The sequence below is a fragment of the Lissotriton helveticus genome, chromosome 10 (genome assembly GCF_964261635.1).
Source record: "Lissotriton helveticus chromosome 10, aLisHel1.1, whole genome shotgun sequence".
Lineage (NCBI taxonomy): Eukaryota > Metazoa > Chordata > Amphibia > Caudata > Salamandridae > Lissotriton > Lissotriton helveticus.
In genome coordinates, this window is record NC_136071.1 from 514,364,968 (window position 1) to 514,382,376 (window position 17,409).

Here is a 17,409-nt window from a genome sequence, read left to right on the forward strand (position 1 = left end):
AGAGAATGGGTGTGTGCGAGTGTATGCATGCTATGCTTACAGAGGGAATTTTTAGAGGTACCCAAGACTAGTGCTGCAGTATCCATAGTAACTTTTTGGCACTGTCATATTGAATGTACTCATTGGCACATGGGGCTCGCCCATGAAAAAATTAGGACCTTTGCATAGTGGAAGTTAATTCTGACATAAGACATTTGAAAAAAATCTGATTTACGCCTAAAAAAGCCAGGCCTCCTTGGTGCACCTTGAAAGTACTGGAATATTTCAAGAATGCCCCATAAGGGTCTGCCACATTTTAGAAATTTGATCCCACAAATTTAAAAACATTGTCAGGGAAGAAGTCAACTCTCCCTTAAATCTTCTACAAGAAATTTGGTAAATTGTTTTGCTTGCTTCAATCTGGGGGAAGTATCCCACCCCACCAATTACATGGATGTTTTTCCTCATATAATGGCTGACCCCGTTTCAGGAAATGCTTGTGCTGCCCCATTGCTAGGAGCTTTAGGGCTGTGTGACCTGTTGACTTTGGTGAGGGACACGGAGTTTAAAAATAATTTTTGGTTTAAAAGCAAATGAACTTCCTTGTGCATCAGGCAGTTTCAGGCAACAATAAAAATGTCAAGATAACTCTAGTGATTAATGTTCCTACTAGTGAGAGTTCGAAATTTTGTCCAGTTAAAGTTTTGGCTCATCCTAAAGTAGCGCTGAGGGTTAATGTGCCTGCTGCAAAGAACATGTACCATGCAGATCACAAAACTGAGTGAACTATGAGTAGAACTATAAAAAATAGACATGATCTTTCCACATTTGGTCTAATTACTTTATGAATGCAAATAACATTAAAGCATACTGTGTCTATATTCCTGCCTTTCACAATATTTTTCTTCAAAACTATCCGATTATATTCGTTTACGGGGCGTACGGTCTCATGCAACGGGTGATTTGTATAGGGACGCTGGAAAGTCCTCAAGGTTGTCCCTGTCCCCCCAGAAACTGAGTGTCTCCTACGCCCCTGTTTACAGAGCCAGCATCGTCTGAGCCAAACATCCTTTATTGAATAGGACGAAGTCCTTTTTACCTACATCGCCAGCCATATCTTTACCAGGAGCGCCCTCGTGTGGTTCCTGGTGAGTACTACTATTAGTTATATTCCCTTCATTGTACGATGAAGAGGCCGTTTCTTGACTCGTGACATTTTTTTACATCAATTCCACAGTCCTGTGCCTTTCCTCCAGCACATCGATACTGAGTATTACATGGATCTGCCGAGACCGACAATTAATCCCGTTTGTTTGCTTACTCCACACCCTCAGCAGGGGTAAGTTTTGCCGGTGCAAACCACATGTTGATAATGTGTATATTTATAATAATGGCCACATGGGCAGTTACTGATCCATTCCTCTTTCATGATACCCCAAACAGGTCCCGGCTGGGATCCCTGTAAGTTCTTAATTTCACCTACTTCACGGTGCCACACTTGCACGCCCCACAAGCAAGGCAAGCCCTTAACAGGTATTCTGTGTTCCTGCAATACATTGCCCATTGATTTTACGACATTTCGCTCCTGATGGCCCACAAGCTAACACACACTTATCACATCTTATAGGTGCCCCCCCATTGAACAGTCCTGAAGAGACCTGAGACCCTTGTCAGGTCGAAACGTCGTCGACAGAGATAAAGAGACAGACCTTCTGCAACAGTTGTTTATACATTTCAATTGCTGTACCTAAATTGTTTATACTTATAATTAGGTCGCCTCTTTTCAACTTACATGTACATTTGAAACCTTATGTCATCTATATATTATTTTGTCTCACTCTAGCAGTTTAGGTTCTTTTTTTGTAAAATTCACTTGGGACACGCCATCACCTTTTTGATTGCATGTGTATTTATAATGCTACTGAAATTTTGTGTAAACTGTTGATATATATTTTACATAAATAACTAATACATTCGCATTGTGTATATACAACTTCCTTTTTTGATATCTATATCAATCACCCCTATTGCCATTGTGCGTTATCTTTATCAGAATTAAGTCTCATTTGCCCACAGGAGCCATTGTTTCTTGTAAAAAGCCTTCACTCAGGCTCCTAGTTAGTAGGGTTCCCTTGTTTCCTTTCCCTATTATCAGATTGCGGCTGAGTTGCTTTACTGCCCTCCTCACACGTCCACAACCCTGCCCCTCGGCTGGTGGACCACTTGGGCCATGCCAAGTACTTAAACCCAGCTGGTGCATGCGGTCGGCGTCGAAGACTTTCCCAGACTCCTGTGCGGATTGCTGCAAGCTCCTTGCTCTTCGGACAAGGGTCCATGAACGCAGAAGCAGGGCGCGCTGCTGCCCAACTGACCCCCGGCAGTGACTCCCAACCAAGGGCTGGGGTCTGCTGCATCCACAGCAGGCTTCACCAAGACCCACAATCCCCCTCCCCCTATACGGGCTACTGCAGAGTCGGAACACCTGCTCCACTCAAGGACTTACTACTTCTCAAGCCAAAGGCCACATTTGGCGTCACATCTACCCTAGCTATCTAGAGTCAACCCAACGCCCTCCCCCCTTACGCCACTCTTGCTGTTTATTTAATTAGTTTGCCGCGGGAGCCTGAGTCCCCGCTTGCAGTTTATTTAATAGTTTGCCGCGCAAGCCGCCTTCACTTTGCAGCCATGCTTATCTCTCCCTTATATTTCTACTCTTACATTTGGAGTCTTTATTTTCAAATTATTTTTCCACTCTTAGAACTGCGCATTGATATGTCCTTCTTTAGTTTCCACACACAGTCTTCACCTCCACACGCACAACTCCCCTCAGACTTTTATGTGCCCATGTCTGTATTTGCGTCTGTGTTACTATATGTGTGTGTGTGTGTGTCTCTGTGCTGGCGCGTGTATCTCAGTGGGATTCTCTATGCGTGTCTGCATATGTGTCTCTACGTGTGTCTATGTGCGAGCGTGAATGTATGTGTGTCTGTGTGTGTGTCTAGGTGCGAGTGTGTATGTATGTGTGTCTGACTCTGGGTGTCTGTAATTCTGTCTGCCTGTGTAGCTGCGTGTCTCAGTGAGATTCTGAATGAGTGTGTGTGGTTTGCGAGCGTGTGCGGCTGCCTCTCTGCCTTTGTTGTTCCAAATCTGGAGCACACGGCCCCCGGGGCTGCCAACACCGACCTCCTTGTGCAATAAGTTGTAATAATTTCATCGAAAAGCCTGGGCAGCTGTTTGCTTTACGTTCAGTCCATGGTGTATTCCATACAGCCCCCCCCCCGTTGTCCGCGGTGCCTTGTTTACCTTCCATCCCCCCTATAGCTCAAGCAAAACACTTAAAAGGTCCCAAAGGCGAGACCTATTGGCTATGCCTATGCTTGTTTATTCTGGCCCTCAGGACACCATCAGCCAGTATGGTGGGAAATCCCATCAAAGGAAGACTCTCAGGTGGCAGATAATCAAGGTGGCAAAGGCAGTCAGGGTGTAAAGGTTACAAGGCACAGAGAAATCAACACAGTCAGAGCTAAAACACCCAGCCCGTAGCAGATGGCAACTACTTTACAATCAGCACACATTTTTCACTGTGTGTTAGTAAAGGAACAGTGGGCAGAACATGGAAAAGGCCAGGATGTCACTGTAGTCCTGCATGCACCAGGAAGGCCAGGATACAAACTCCAGCAAAATCCATCGAACCTTTCTAAGTCATTTAACAAATATATAATGTTGTGTTCTACATAGTGATTGCTATAGCAGTTTTTGCAAAAAGCAGAAAAGTGCTGTATGGAATCTTTGAATTAATCTCAACCAGTGGTAGTTACTCAGGGCCACATTTCAGTGCATGATCTTTTTGCCCACCATACCACACAGAGACAGAAATGAGCAAATTAACCTTGGCCCTGCTCCAATAAGAATAGTTCAGCTCAGACTGAACGGCCGAGACCCCTCGGGACAAGAGCACAAGCAACACTAAACTGGTTTTGGTCCATTCGGCCTGTTCAATTGGGTGCTTGAGACCTATAATATAGCAAACACAGTCCCAAGGTCTGGGTTCTTAGAGCTTGGTACTGAAGAAAGCAGAAAAGCAATTGGTGGAAAGCTTGAATTAATCTCTGCCACTAGTAAGGCCGGAGACTGTATTCCAGTCCATCATTTTTTGTCAACCCTGCCCCCTCTGACAGGAACCAGCCATATGCAATCATGTAAATAACGTGTTCTGTCCTTAACTTAGTGATATTAATTTTATCAGCCTCGGAAAGATGAAAGGTTGGACATCCCTGCTTGATTTCAAAATCTCTTCAGGTTGCGCATACATGTATATAGACAACACAAACATATCACATAAAACAACCTACATATACCCAGCTGCATATACTGTGCAGTAAGCAGGTTTATAGATGGAAGGCTCTTTTGTTTTATTTGGTGTCAAAACGTAATCTTTCTTTTGTGTATTTTGCTTCTAGATAGTGCTATACCATGTAACTGGCTTCACAGCATCAAGAAATAAGAACATCTCTATTACAAAGTATGCTATAATTCAATACACTTGGCTGATTGTATAGACGTTTTCTTTGGAAGGGAACATTCTTCTAGCATAGCATTGCCTTTTAACCGCCATGTAATTAGTATTTATTGTGGCTCACATGTTGAAGTGTGTTGCTGTATACCCCTGCCTTTTAGCTGGTGGCGGGATGTGATAATAGCATTTTAACTCCTGGTGACGCACACCTGTCCACATTAAATAGGGTATGTCATTGTTTTTTGTTATGGCATTGAAATTATGATATTATATTATAGGAGACAGGAGTGCAGTAGCGATTGTGGAAAGCAATAAAAACACATAGTGGCTTGACGGGGCTTTAACCGTCATTGCTAGGAATACTTTTAGATGTGGCTGAAGGGTCCCAGTCCTGCCAGCCCACCCCAGGAAACCCCGGGGGGGGGGGGGGTCTTAGGCTTAAATAGAGGAAGGGGATTTAAATGTAAACCCAATAAGGTGCGTAGTCCGACGATTCCCATCAAGCATTTTTCGAAGTCTCTTAAGTTTTTGCGAAGTAATATTTGAACATAACCCACTCTAAGCTTTAATCACAAGAAGCAATTTCTATTTAATAATAAAAACAGGTTGGGGCAAATACGATAATTTTGCAAACACGGACTCACATCTATACAAGGATTGATATTAGAACAGCTTAAACAGTTGTTAAATACGTCGCCCTTGCCACATGAAACTTATCACAGGTAGGTGTTAAAACACATTGTATCATTTCTTTAAATTCCTCCGTCTCCGTACTCAAAGAATAACTTCTGATTACCGAAGGAACTCTTCACGGCCTCATTCTGTTTCAGCTTATTATCTGTGAGGGAACAAAAAGGGCGTGGAGGACGCCATAAGAGCACAACATCATTTATCAATTCCCACTCCCCCAAAATACCCTTTGCCCTCACTGTCATGGCTGCCTCAGTCGGTCACGTCACGTGCCCTGTGTCAGCTGAGACCGGCTCACGTGACTAAGTCAGAGTAAGGAGGAGTGCGATGTGCCAAAGTTGTCAGGTAAGAGGGGAAAATCTCAGTCGTTTATTAATTTTTGCATAGCGCTGCTTAGGTGAAAGCAACCGAAGCGCTTAATAATGAAGCATACAACACATCTAAAACCGCCAGCGCTGTTACTTCACTGAGCATTTGAGTGATCATATCAAGAGTAGTGTAACTCATGCTTTCCGAATACTGTGAAGTTAGAAGCATTGCAGAAGCCTTGTCTGAACTGCAGTCTAATGTACAACGTTGTGTAACAGAGTAGTAGATTTACTTTCCCTATTACTTAGAATTGACGTGGTGTAAGTTTTAGGTGGGAAATTGCTCACATATAGCTTTTTTTTTGCTTCAAATTGTGAGTCCTTCACTTAAATGGGGAATATTGCCACGAATGTCAACGAAAACTTTACAAGATGAGGCCTTTAAAGTTCCAGTCGTAGGAATCATTAAATGAAGCAGTTGATTTTGCGAGTTGTTTCCTGCTTTATTTATTTGGACTAAAGTTCTAAATGTTAATGGCTTGTAGTAGGCAGTCCTGCCAAGTACCACGCATCAGGCGTTAGACTAACACATTTCAGTGTGGTGCGCAGCATCACCATGCTGACATGCATTGTCACGCATAATGCATAGTCTCAGATTATCGCAGCAGCTCGGCAAACCGAGTGTATCTATGGCAGCTGGCAGTGTGCACTTGTGGCCTGTGCTGGCTGCTCCCGCAGGTTTGTGGCGCTCCCAGAAGCTGAGCAGGCTCACAGTGCTGCTACAGTGTATCTTTGCAGGGCTCTGTCTGAGTTAGAGCGCTTGACGTCATGGCCAGGTAGTGCCCAGTAGCTTCTCCAGAGACAGCCGGTGCCTTCCCCTGTCAGAAGGTGTGACACAACTTGGCTGTTGTGCCATGGGGATGTAACATTACGTCCTGCTGCCAGGGCGCGGGGAGTTTAAATTTGTGAGGAGGGGGCCGGCTGCTCAGTGGTTTGCGGGTGGTGTCTGCAGCAGCAAACATGGCGTTCGATTTGCTCGCAGCACAGTTAGTGCTCCCACCTGCTGCTTGGCCGAGCCGCCTGTACTATGGGGCTAATTACTATGGCTGCTGCCCGCCAGCAAATTATTTCTGGGCCAGCCAAGGGAGAGTGCTGCAGCCAGTGACTGTATATAATTGACTACAAGGGTTCTGTCGGGGAGAACCCAATTGCTTTGTAGAAGATGAATTTGAAAAGAAACAAGAAAACTTACTTGGTACTTATTAAATAAGTATGTAAAGTGTAGCATAACATGACGTTAAGACACATATCAGATGAAGTTGAAGCACAGGTCAAAGCAACACAATTACTAGTAAATGCTTGCAAATATAAATTTTTCTTTTATATCAATTAAAGCTAAATCAATATTTATAAATAATCAGAGGACTGTCAATACAGGAAATGTTGGAAAAAGTGACATATGGTGCTGTGACATTAAGTGCTCAGTGATAGTGGTGCAGTGTATATAAACAAGGTGAGATTATGTACAATCATTTACAGAGAGAACTAGAATGTGGTCAGCACAAAGGTAGGCAATAACTCTGATACACAGCAAGTTTGCTTATTGAATTTTAACCCAGAGATTTGATAGAGCTGAACCATATATGTTCGTCGACGTTTCGACCCTGACAAAGCGTTATTCAAAGGTCATGGCGGGTCTTCTTCAGGACATGTTGGGGTGTTGGCAGCCCAAAAGGTGGGATGACTTGTTGGGGTGTCCCCTTGCTGCGTGGGAGTCGTCAATAGATCTGCACGCATCAGACAAGCTCCTAGTATGAAGGTCGCTTCATGGAGTAAAAATCCTAACACTATTTGGTGTTTAATTCCAGAACGTGGAGGACACAAAATGAATGAGGTCCATCAAAGGGGCCAGGCATCACTCCTGAATGGGAGAGCTCTGAATACCAAAGCTATGCTCCAGTGACTGGTCATCACAGTCAAAGAGTCACTGACCGGAGTAGAGGACAGCTGCCCAAGAGGCCACGGCCTGGACAGAATAAGGGGGTTAATTGCCTTGCCCTCTGGGGGTCACTGGCGGCCAGCTTGAGCTGCCTTGCAGTTTGCAAATTGCACTGAGTTGCCGACGTGCCAGTCACACTGTCTGGCTCAGGCTGAAGATCAGAAGAACAGAACAGTAAATAGTATAACCACCAGCCACTTCAGTTGTCAGTCACAGTCAGTGTATAGTAACACAATCAAATTAAATTTAATGGGGAGTGGAGTAGGCAATCTGAACGTATTTCTATGGAAGTTCCAGTGCCGCCTATTGGGGAACTTAAGCCGTCAGCCATACCACAGACCCCTTGAAGGTAGACTTGGAACATGAGTTTGGTGGGCGACCCAGCGAGCCAGAACAGGGGCATCACTGCGCGCTAAAAGATCCTTTTCACATAATTATGCAGATCAGGTTTTGGGTCCCAGCAGGTCTGACTAGCCCTTTCATCCTTCTGAGGTTAATAAAGTGAGCTCCATTGAGTTGGACAAGAAAGCACTGGAATACGTGGAGTCCGCTCTCATGAACAATTATTCTACAAAATGTCAATCTGTAGCTGATAAACAGACATATATAGCTAAATGTTCACTTGTTTCATTGCTGGAGTTCATAAGAAGTGATGTACATAAAAATAAATGGTGCAAGTAATTACATGCAACATACTGAGGCGTTTGCTTTCAGTTGAGTTTACAGGTGTGTATTCTACATGCCTGGGGCATCTCACATCTCTGCTGTTGGGCTGGGGGAGGTTCATATAGTCACTCGCATCACAGAGAAAGGCCCTGGGAGTCCTGAGGTGGTCATGCTCTCCAGATGATTTTGCTAGCAGGGAGAGGGGGCGGGCACCACATTGGCTGGCAATCTGCGTTCTGTTTTTCTGCGGCACCGCCCGGGACAGCAACACTAGGCACCCATGTGTTGGGGAGGCCTCACTCTTCCTGTTGGGACAGGGTCCCAGACACACGTGGGAGAAGCTCTGGAGTGATGCTAAGCAGCGTCATTAATTACAAGGGAGACAGCTGAGCCAGGGGCCCAGACCAAGCCGGCCCCCAGCAACACAGATGGTGCGCCCAGGTTCAATGTTTTCCTTAGTCAGTGAGTTGGGGCCTCAGACACATCCTGTTTGGGCCGGGTGACAGGTTACAAGGGCATTGAGTTAGTGCCCTTCCATTTTTGGTGCTTTGCAGCAGTTTTAAGATCTTCTTGGAGTTTCTTGTTGCTTAAATGAATGTCATTTCTGATATTCATACGTTTCCCTTGTCTTCATTGCTTGATTTTGCTTATGAGAAAGTGTCACTCATAGTGGTTGAAATGTCACTCATAATTACACTAAAATTATGAAAATGTCACATATGGCAGTCTGAAACTTTGGCAGCTATGAGTAGGAAACAACTGGTATGCGATGTCCCGCCTGCCCAGTGGTTTAAGTGTTCCTCTTATTGTATAGCTGAGTGGGAGCAATTGTACTAGACCTGAAACCTGTGACCAGGGGCGCAACTTGACCCGAACTTCAGCGGGGGTGGAGGACTAAGACTCCCAGCCAGGGCCGGCTCGAGCGTTGGTGGTGGCTGTTACAACAGCCTTTTTTGGTGCTCTCCTCCCCAATATCCTCCTTCTCCATGAATTCTATCACTACCACTCTTCATAGCCTCTCTCTGATGTGCATTTTTTTTTTTATTGTGCTACTCATAGTTCACACCGTCTCAGTTCTATTATCTGCATTCTTTGCAGCCGGCACATTAACTCTCCGTGCTACTTTATGATGATCCACAATTTCAACTAGACAGAATTCTGAACTCTCACTAGTAGGAACATTTATCTTGAAAGTTTTATTGCTGCCTGAAAACTGCCTGATGCACAATGAAGTTCATGTGCTTTTAAACCAAAAATTATATGTAAACACAGCGGCCCCCCACCAAAGTCAATGCCAGGTTTTACCGCACCAGTTGCCACCCCCTAAAGCCAGTTCTGCTGCCAGCAATGGGGCAAGACAAGCAGTTACAGAAATGATGGTGAGTGCTAGCCTCATTCCCAATATTTGAGGAAAAAGATCTATGTAAGTGGTGGGGTGTGATACTTCCTCCAAATTCAAGCAAGGAAAAAAAGTTCACATATTTCTTGAGGATGATTAATGGAAGAGTAGACTTCTCCCCTGAGAATTTTTTTAAACATTTGGGATCAAATTTGCTAAAATGCTGGAGACCCTTATGGGCATTCATGAAATATTTCACTACTTTTATTGTGCACCAGGGAATCCTGGCTGTCCCTAGAAGTAGATCTCATTTTTAGGTCTTGGTTCTAAGACGTCACGCATGCGCTGTCTTGAACCGAGACATGGTGTAGCTACATCAGGGGCTTCTGCCCCCCCATAGGCTAGCCATTTGCTGCAACAATCATCGCTCCATTTTACTTTTGCACTCACGTAGTGGTCATTGTGGGCATTGTTTCAGGACTACTTTTTGAAATCTCCAGCCTGAACGCAAAAGGCACAGAGTGCGACCACCCCCTCCGCCCTTCCACTCAGCTCCCATCCTAATAGGGCATTGGCTACACTTAATTTTTTTGTTTGTTTGACTAATGCATGTACTTTACGTACTTTACAAGAGCCATTGGAGGTTTGTGTCAGAACACCAGATTAATATTGCAATGTAGATAATATGTCAACATTCACACACAGGACACAAACAGCCACTCACCCATCCGACTACAACCACGTGCACATGCATCCACACAATGAACGCGTCTCTACAATATCTCTAAGCATACCTAACTCCAGACACCACATGTCAAATCCTAACAAATATGCCTTCATGTTTACACCTCCTAAAAAATGTATGCCATACTTTGACGCGGGCTGGGAGAAAGTTTTTCTTTTTATGCCTGGATAGTTAGGCGAAGTCAAGAACGTCACCCTTGAGGAAAATGGATAAGGCACTCAACTTTGCACAAATCATTGTGCCAAAGTAAAAACCTCACCCTTCCTGTTAATAGGCACTGAAGGGAATAGAAACGTCTTCAGCCAAACAGGATTTGAAAATCTATATTTAGTTTCCTGCTCTGCTCTCTTCCTTCTTTTATTATAATGGTTTTACATTTTATTTTCCTTTTTAACTGTTTTCCTCTCATGTAAATGGCACTAAGCATTTCACACACACAGCAAACTTTCATTTATGTTGAGCATGGCCGATTATTTTGATATTTCTTTTTATTGTTTGGGATGTGTGGATAGGTGGACAGGTGGATGGGTAGGTGGATTGATTGATGGAAAAAGTATGGATGGATCCATGGATGATGGATTGATAGATGGAGAGTGTGTGAATGAACTGAGAAGGTGTAGATGAATGGATATATGGCTGCCTTGGCTGAGAAGAGAAATGGATCTTGGTGGGTGCATAGATGGATGAGTGGACATACAGATGGTTGAGTGGAAGGATGGATAGGTCTGGTAAGTGCATGGATGGATAAGCAATTTGATGCTTGGGTGGATGGATGCACACATGCCGGGGTATGAACAAACCAGGTGCATACTGTACTTATTTTGAAGAATATTGTATTAAGCATTCTGCTGAGTCTTGCACATGGTAAAGGGACATAAGATTGTGACAAATGGTCCATTATATCAGCTTAGTAATAGTAGTAGATGTACTTTATTCGATAAAAAATTTCATCATAAAAGTATGCAATTTATACAATAAAATTAAAGATAAAAAAACAAGAACCCACCAATCCATTGTATATCAGCTTAGTGTGATATGCTAGTGTGTTTGCTAGGTTTTATAGCTTTAAACAAGTGCAGTAGCATATGGATGTTTGTACAAAACTTACAGTAGTATATAAACCAAAGAACATAAATATAGTTCGACATGTATTTGTGTCAGCCGTATATTAACTTACTTTTATATCCCTTCTTGACATACTCAGATGTGTCCATAAAACTGACCACTTGTCCTTAATTTTCACCCTTCGTCCTTAATTTTTACCGTCACTGCCCAGAATTTGCCCCCCTGCCTGGTGGTCACCTTAATTCTGACCTTCTTTCCATCCCCAATCCTCAGAGTATAATAGATATTTTCTACATTCTGGGGTCAGATGAGTCACTAATAAGAACACAGGGTAACGTCCTTGTTCACAATTTGTGTTCAGCAAGTGGAGCTTGATTTCGTCCAATAGCAGTGACACTGTCCTTCTACTGGGGCACCATGTTTCCAGTCTGGCTGTTTGTTTACAAATGTTGGTGTACTAATGTTTTGCTCTTTTCCCCACAGCATATTAATATATTGAATGAAACATCATCTGAATTTCTGTACTGACTTTAATTAATACATGAAGCCGGTTACAGTTAGTAGTAACTCCATAAATATAATATAAAGCCAGGTGCCCGAAAGGAAACAAAAGCCTCCTGTATTAACAACATTTAGTAAAGTCCTGCATCATCTAGGGACTTTTTTTCCAAAATTAATTTTGTCCATGTTGAAACTGGAAAAAATGAAGTGCCTTCAAATCATGTCTCATCCAGTGGCACTGTCCTAGGTGCTCAGATTATTAAAGATTATAAGGTATAACGGGTAAAAATGCTGGCTGGGAAGTGCATTATGAGGCTTTAGAGTGCGCCCCCTTCCCCCAGCTCTCAGGTGTTAACTGTAGTGGCACCCACGTAAAAGGCTCTTTGTTGGCTAGAATGTTTGGCATTAATTTCTTTCTTGTCTCCAGACTATGACCTAAATGATTTGAATAATGGTTTCTTAAGTGCTGCTGACCGATTACCAGGCTATAAATATTCCTGCCAGTGGGTTCGGCAACTTGGCTTAGGGTGATCGAATGGAGTTAACATTGACAGCGACAATAACTATTGCATTGCAGAGACCAATTGTCTACACCAATGCTTGTTTTCAAATGTCTTAAATCAGGAATTACTTCACTATACCAATGTCATCATTTTTTAACGGATGAGCCCATTATGCCAAGGAGTGCATTCAATATGACAGTGCCAGAAATGTACCATGGATACTTCAGCCACAGCCATGGGTACCTCTAAAAATTCCCTCTGGTATACAAGGGTCAACATTTTGCCATTGACACCACCTATAAAACGAGCACAGGAAATCTATGGCAAGAGTTACCTCAAATATCAGTTCCAACATTTTGCTATGGATCCACCCCGTATGCTAAGAATTACATGCATCATGTCAGGGCCTTCCACAAGCTGTTGTGGTGCGTGTTCTGTGTCACTGCCACTGGGTATTACTGGGCTAGCAACTTTCTTAGTTAGACTGTTCGAGTCCCCACAGCCAATGAAGGTGTCTTAATAGAAGCATACCAGGGCCTGCAGTCTGTCATAGGTAACGCCTCCCATCCATGTTCCGTTAGTGCCTTGTCGATAAGGCAAGAGTAACCCCCAGAATGCCAGACCAGACACTTGCATGCAAAAACACACATACACACACATTCTCACGATATCTCTTGCACTCTTTCGTATTTTTGTACTCTGTCACACACACACACAGACACACTTCCATTAGTCAATCTGATTTTGTGTTTGAAAAGCCTGCCCTACTGCTTCTCCTATACCTGTCCTGCCTTTTAACGAAGCTTAATAAAAACATATTCTCTATATGCTATTCAAAAATAATAATGTATTGCCTTGTCAATGTTTGTTACAAGTATAATATGAATGAAAAGTACACTGCCTTAAACTAGCTGTATGGGGCTTATATTTGGTTTCACGTGTGGATGAAGCAGTTACAGTAATGGAAATGAACTAATCCACATTCTTACATGCAGTATCACAGCATCCAACTGATCTTATGAAATGCTGGACTTCTACAGCAACCATGGATTTTGTCCAGCAACACTTTGCATTTTTGGGTTTTTGGAACCCAACTTACAATGGAAAACAAAAACAGGGTGAGTGCTGTGCTTGTTTGCGTGGTGTGAGTGCAGGGTGAGTGCTATGCCCATGTGAGTGAAGGGAGAGCTGTGTGATTGACAGGAGTGCCTATGTGAGTGCAAAATGAGCGATGGGAGAGTAGGGTGAGAGGAGTGACTGCCAGGTGAGTAATGTGACATATTAGTTTGGGTACGGGTGAAAGTGCAGAGTGGGAGGACTAATGCATGGTGAGTGATATGCTTGTTTGAGTGAGATTGCAGAGTGTGCAGTGAGAGAGACCAGTGAGTGAAGTGTCACATGAGTGCAGGGTGAGTAGTGTGAGCATGTAAGTGCAGGATGAAAAGCATGAGTGCATGGTGAGTGTGATGAGTGCAGTGTGATAACTGTGAGTGCAGGGTGAGCGGTGTGCGCATGTGACCAGAAGGTAAGTGGAGGGAGAACGGCGGGAGTTCATGGCAAGGGGCATAAATTCTGTGCGGTTGCTGTAAGTGCAGGGTGAGTGGTGTGCTCTTGTGAGCACAGGGTTAGAGGAGGATGAACGGTGTAAGTTCAGGGTAACAGTGTGAGCACTGTGAGTGCAGGGTGAGCGGTGTGTGCATGTGACCAGAAGGTAAGTGGAGGGAGAATGGTGTGAGTTCATGGCAAGGGGCATACATTCTGTGTGGTTGCTGTGAGTGGTGTGCTCTTGTGAGCGCAGGGTTAGAGGAGGATGAACGGTGTAAGTTCAGGGTAACAGTGTGAGCACTGTGAGTGCAGGGTGAGCGGTGTGTGCATGTGACCAGAAGGTAAGTGGAGGGAGAACGGCGTGAGTTCATGGCAAGGGGCATACATTCTGTGTGGTTGCTGTGAGTGCAGGGTGAGTGGTGTGCTCTTGTGAGCGCAGGGTTAGAGGAGGATGAACTGTGTAAGTTCAGGGTAACAGTGTGAGTGCAGTGTGAGCACTGTGAGTGTAGGGTGAGCGGTGAAAGTGACAAGTGAATGGAGTGGCATGTGCGTGCCTGGTGAGCGGTGTGCTCGTGTGAGTGTAGAGTTGGAGAAGGATAAACGCCATGAGTGCATGGTGAGTGGTGTGAGTGCAATGTGATCACTGTGATCGCAGGGTGAACATGAAAGTGAAGGGTGAGCAGGGAGTTGTCTGAATGCAAGATGTATTACCAGACACCTTGAGCACCTCAGCATTAAATTGACAGCCAGCATACAGTTTCAGATATAAGTTAAACTATTGCTATTATGACATCAATCAGGAATGGAGGGTTGAGGAAATAAATAATGTGCTGATCCTGCAACAAACTTTCAGTCTCCTGATTAGGGCTGTGAGCTGATCAGATTTATACCACCACCAGCGGTATTTTGATGGCCCAGCCAGTACAAAAATAAGCAAAATCACCAAAAGCCGGTATTTTTAGCACTTATATGTGCATACTTCAAATAGCAAATATAAATATAACTTTTAAATGTGTTCTAGGGCTGCAATAATGATCTGTGACTAATAATTAAAGGAAACATAGACAGAAAAGTAATGTTACAAATGAATACATACCATTTTAATTACAGACCTATTTAGTGTCAAGTTGAGTCCTTTGCAGACTCTTTAAACAACAAATGGCTGGTATTTTTTCCTCTTGGAATGGTGACATCCCTACTGGTGATATGCTTTTCCATGGAATGCATTCTCCCACTGTGACAGTAAAAATAAAATACAAATGTAAGGAATAGGCAGAGTGGGGAAACACGGGGCACTGGAACCAGTGAAAAGGCACAAAGCCCTATGGGCGCTGCGTGCCTGCCTGCGACATACATGTTATACACAGATCCAGGGCACAAGTCCTAAAAAAAGAAGGGGGGGATTAACCTAGTTAATCAGAATGCAAGTGGCATCACGGCGTGTGACATCACAGGAAGTGGCATCATAAGAAGTGACATCTGATCTTAGGCCCTCGCATATATGTTTAACATGTCTATCATGAGTACATTGGGGCATATTTCAAGTATACAGGTAAACCCTCCTGATTGAGGCAGAAGATTCACACTTTGTAAGCTACACATAAAACAGTCTTGCCTTTGTCAGCGTAAACTTCCTCTACCCATAGTGGTTTAAAAGAAAAAATAGTGGTACTAAAATTATTTTCACGCCTCCTCAGGGGTAGTAAGCACCATATATATTACATTTATTTTTTATAAATACAGGGAAAGACCTACACATCTGACATTCTTACAGTGCATGCATATCTCCTAAACAGAACTTGAACAAAGTGAAAAGCTGCCTCTCTTAAGTATGTGTGAGGTGCTAACAAGGTGTGAGCCTATGTTTCCCCTCTGCTGCATTTGCATCTAGGTGTGAGGCTCTTGACTGCTCCCAGCCAGGAGACTCCAGCAAAAGGAGGCCTGATGACCCCTCAAATTCAACCTTTGCAATGGGCCCAGCAGGAGTCTGGACTGAGTCTGGAGGAGTCTGGACTGAGGAATCCCCCTCCCCACCTGCACATTGCGGCGGGTCAAAGCAGATATCAAATTGCAGGCGCTGCTGAATGTGTCCTGGTGTTTGCAAATTACACTGGGACGATTTCAGAATATTTTTCAGTGAGGCCCAACTTCTTGGCAGGGTGGACAGAGTCCACCTTGTGAAAAAAGTGGGTGGACGCTGTCCACCCGCTTGTACTCCCAACACAGATCCCTGCAGTAAGTGCATTAGCCAACTAGTCTGTCTCACCATGATCAGAGTCTCTGGCCTATATGTCCCACCCAAATCTCTGCAGGAGGTTCTTTAAACCATGACCTTTCTCATTAGTGGGATCAGAACCGCTGCTCTGCATAAACGCATATCTCAATAGTAGGTGCATTTACTCACCGAGTTTTCTGCCCGAGATTACAATTTGTGACCTGCAAGCTACACTTCTTTTTTTTTTTTTTCTTTTAAAATATATTTATTTGATTTTATCACAATTACCAAACATCCCAGCCCCCCTCCCCCCAGGTCAGACAAATTAACATATGAAAATTTCTGTACATGATCCACGAATCCCCACTTTGGCAGTTTCATAAGTATTTTTCTTGGCATTTAAGGCATTTCATTTATACAATTTGATAAAAAAGAATGTATACCAAGGAACAAAAAATGTACATCATGAAATATAAAGTAAACTATCCTTTTGGGCTTGGCATAAGCAAATTCTTAAAGCAGGTTTATACATTTACTAAATACATTGGTCAAAACCAAACTTGTATGCCAAAGGGGAGTATTCATCCCAAATCGTATCAACTCTATTGGGCTTGACACCAATCCATTAAGGGGGCCCAGATTCTCAGTCCCCATTTGCGTCTCTTCTTACCCTTTCTTTTATAAATAGCAATTTCTAAATTAAAGATAGCTAATAACCTCGCCAGCCATTGCTGAAACGAAGGAGCAATCGGATCCAGCCAGGCCGATGCTATGCAAATCCATAACACAGCCATTGCAATAAAAATTAATTCCCCCCCTAATCCGGGAAAGTCGGAGTCGACAACCCCTATTAAGATTATTTCATCAGATAGCCTATCAGTTCTTTTTAATACTATCGATAAGAATTTCTCGATCTAGCGTTTAAACAGGATTAATCCGTCACACGTGGAAAAAATATGTACACAATTAGCTTCGAATAAATGACATCTAGGGCAGCATGTCCCTTTACCAGACCCCCATTTGGCAATTTTATCGGGTTTTATAAAATTGCGCCTGCAGTTTAGTGGACATGAGACATGTTTGTGACATTGCATAGGTTTTGTGAAATTCATCCAAAGTTATGCCAATTTTCCCCTGCCACTTCTGAGCAGTTTACTCCATGTCATCTGGAAACAACATATTCACCGTTGAGTATATTCCCCCAATGGTGTTTATGTTACTATGGATTAAAGTTTCTACCAGTTTTATTTTCTCTGGAATACCCCTTCCCGCCACTCTTCGTGTAATATAATCTCTAATTTGGAGATATTTAGCAAGCTACACTTCTTAAAGTAAATA

The 17,409-nt window shown here is 43.4% G+C and overlaps 1 protein-coding gene across 1 annotated transcript in view; it reads left to right on the forward strand.

The window, feature by feature from the left end:
* The first annotated feature begins 5,470 nt into the window (after positions 1-5,470).
* The window catches only part of AMDHD2 (amidohydrolase domain containing 2), a 403,548-nt gene continuing 391,609 nt past the window's right edge, over positions 5,471-17,409 (forward strand). The window contains exon 1 of the mRNA XM_078663025.1: positions 5,471-5,530. The gene's annotated coding sequence lies outside the window, so the exon portion shown is untranslated. The remainder of the gene's footprint in view (positions 5,531-17,409) is intronic.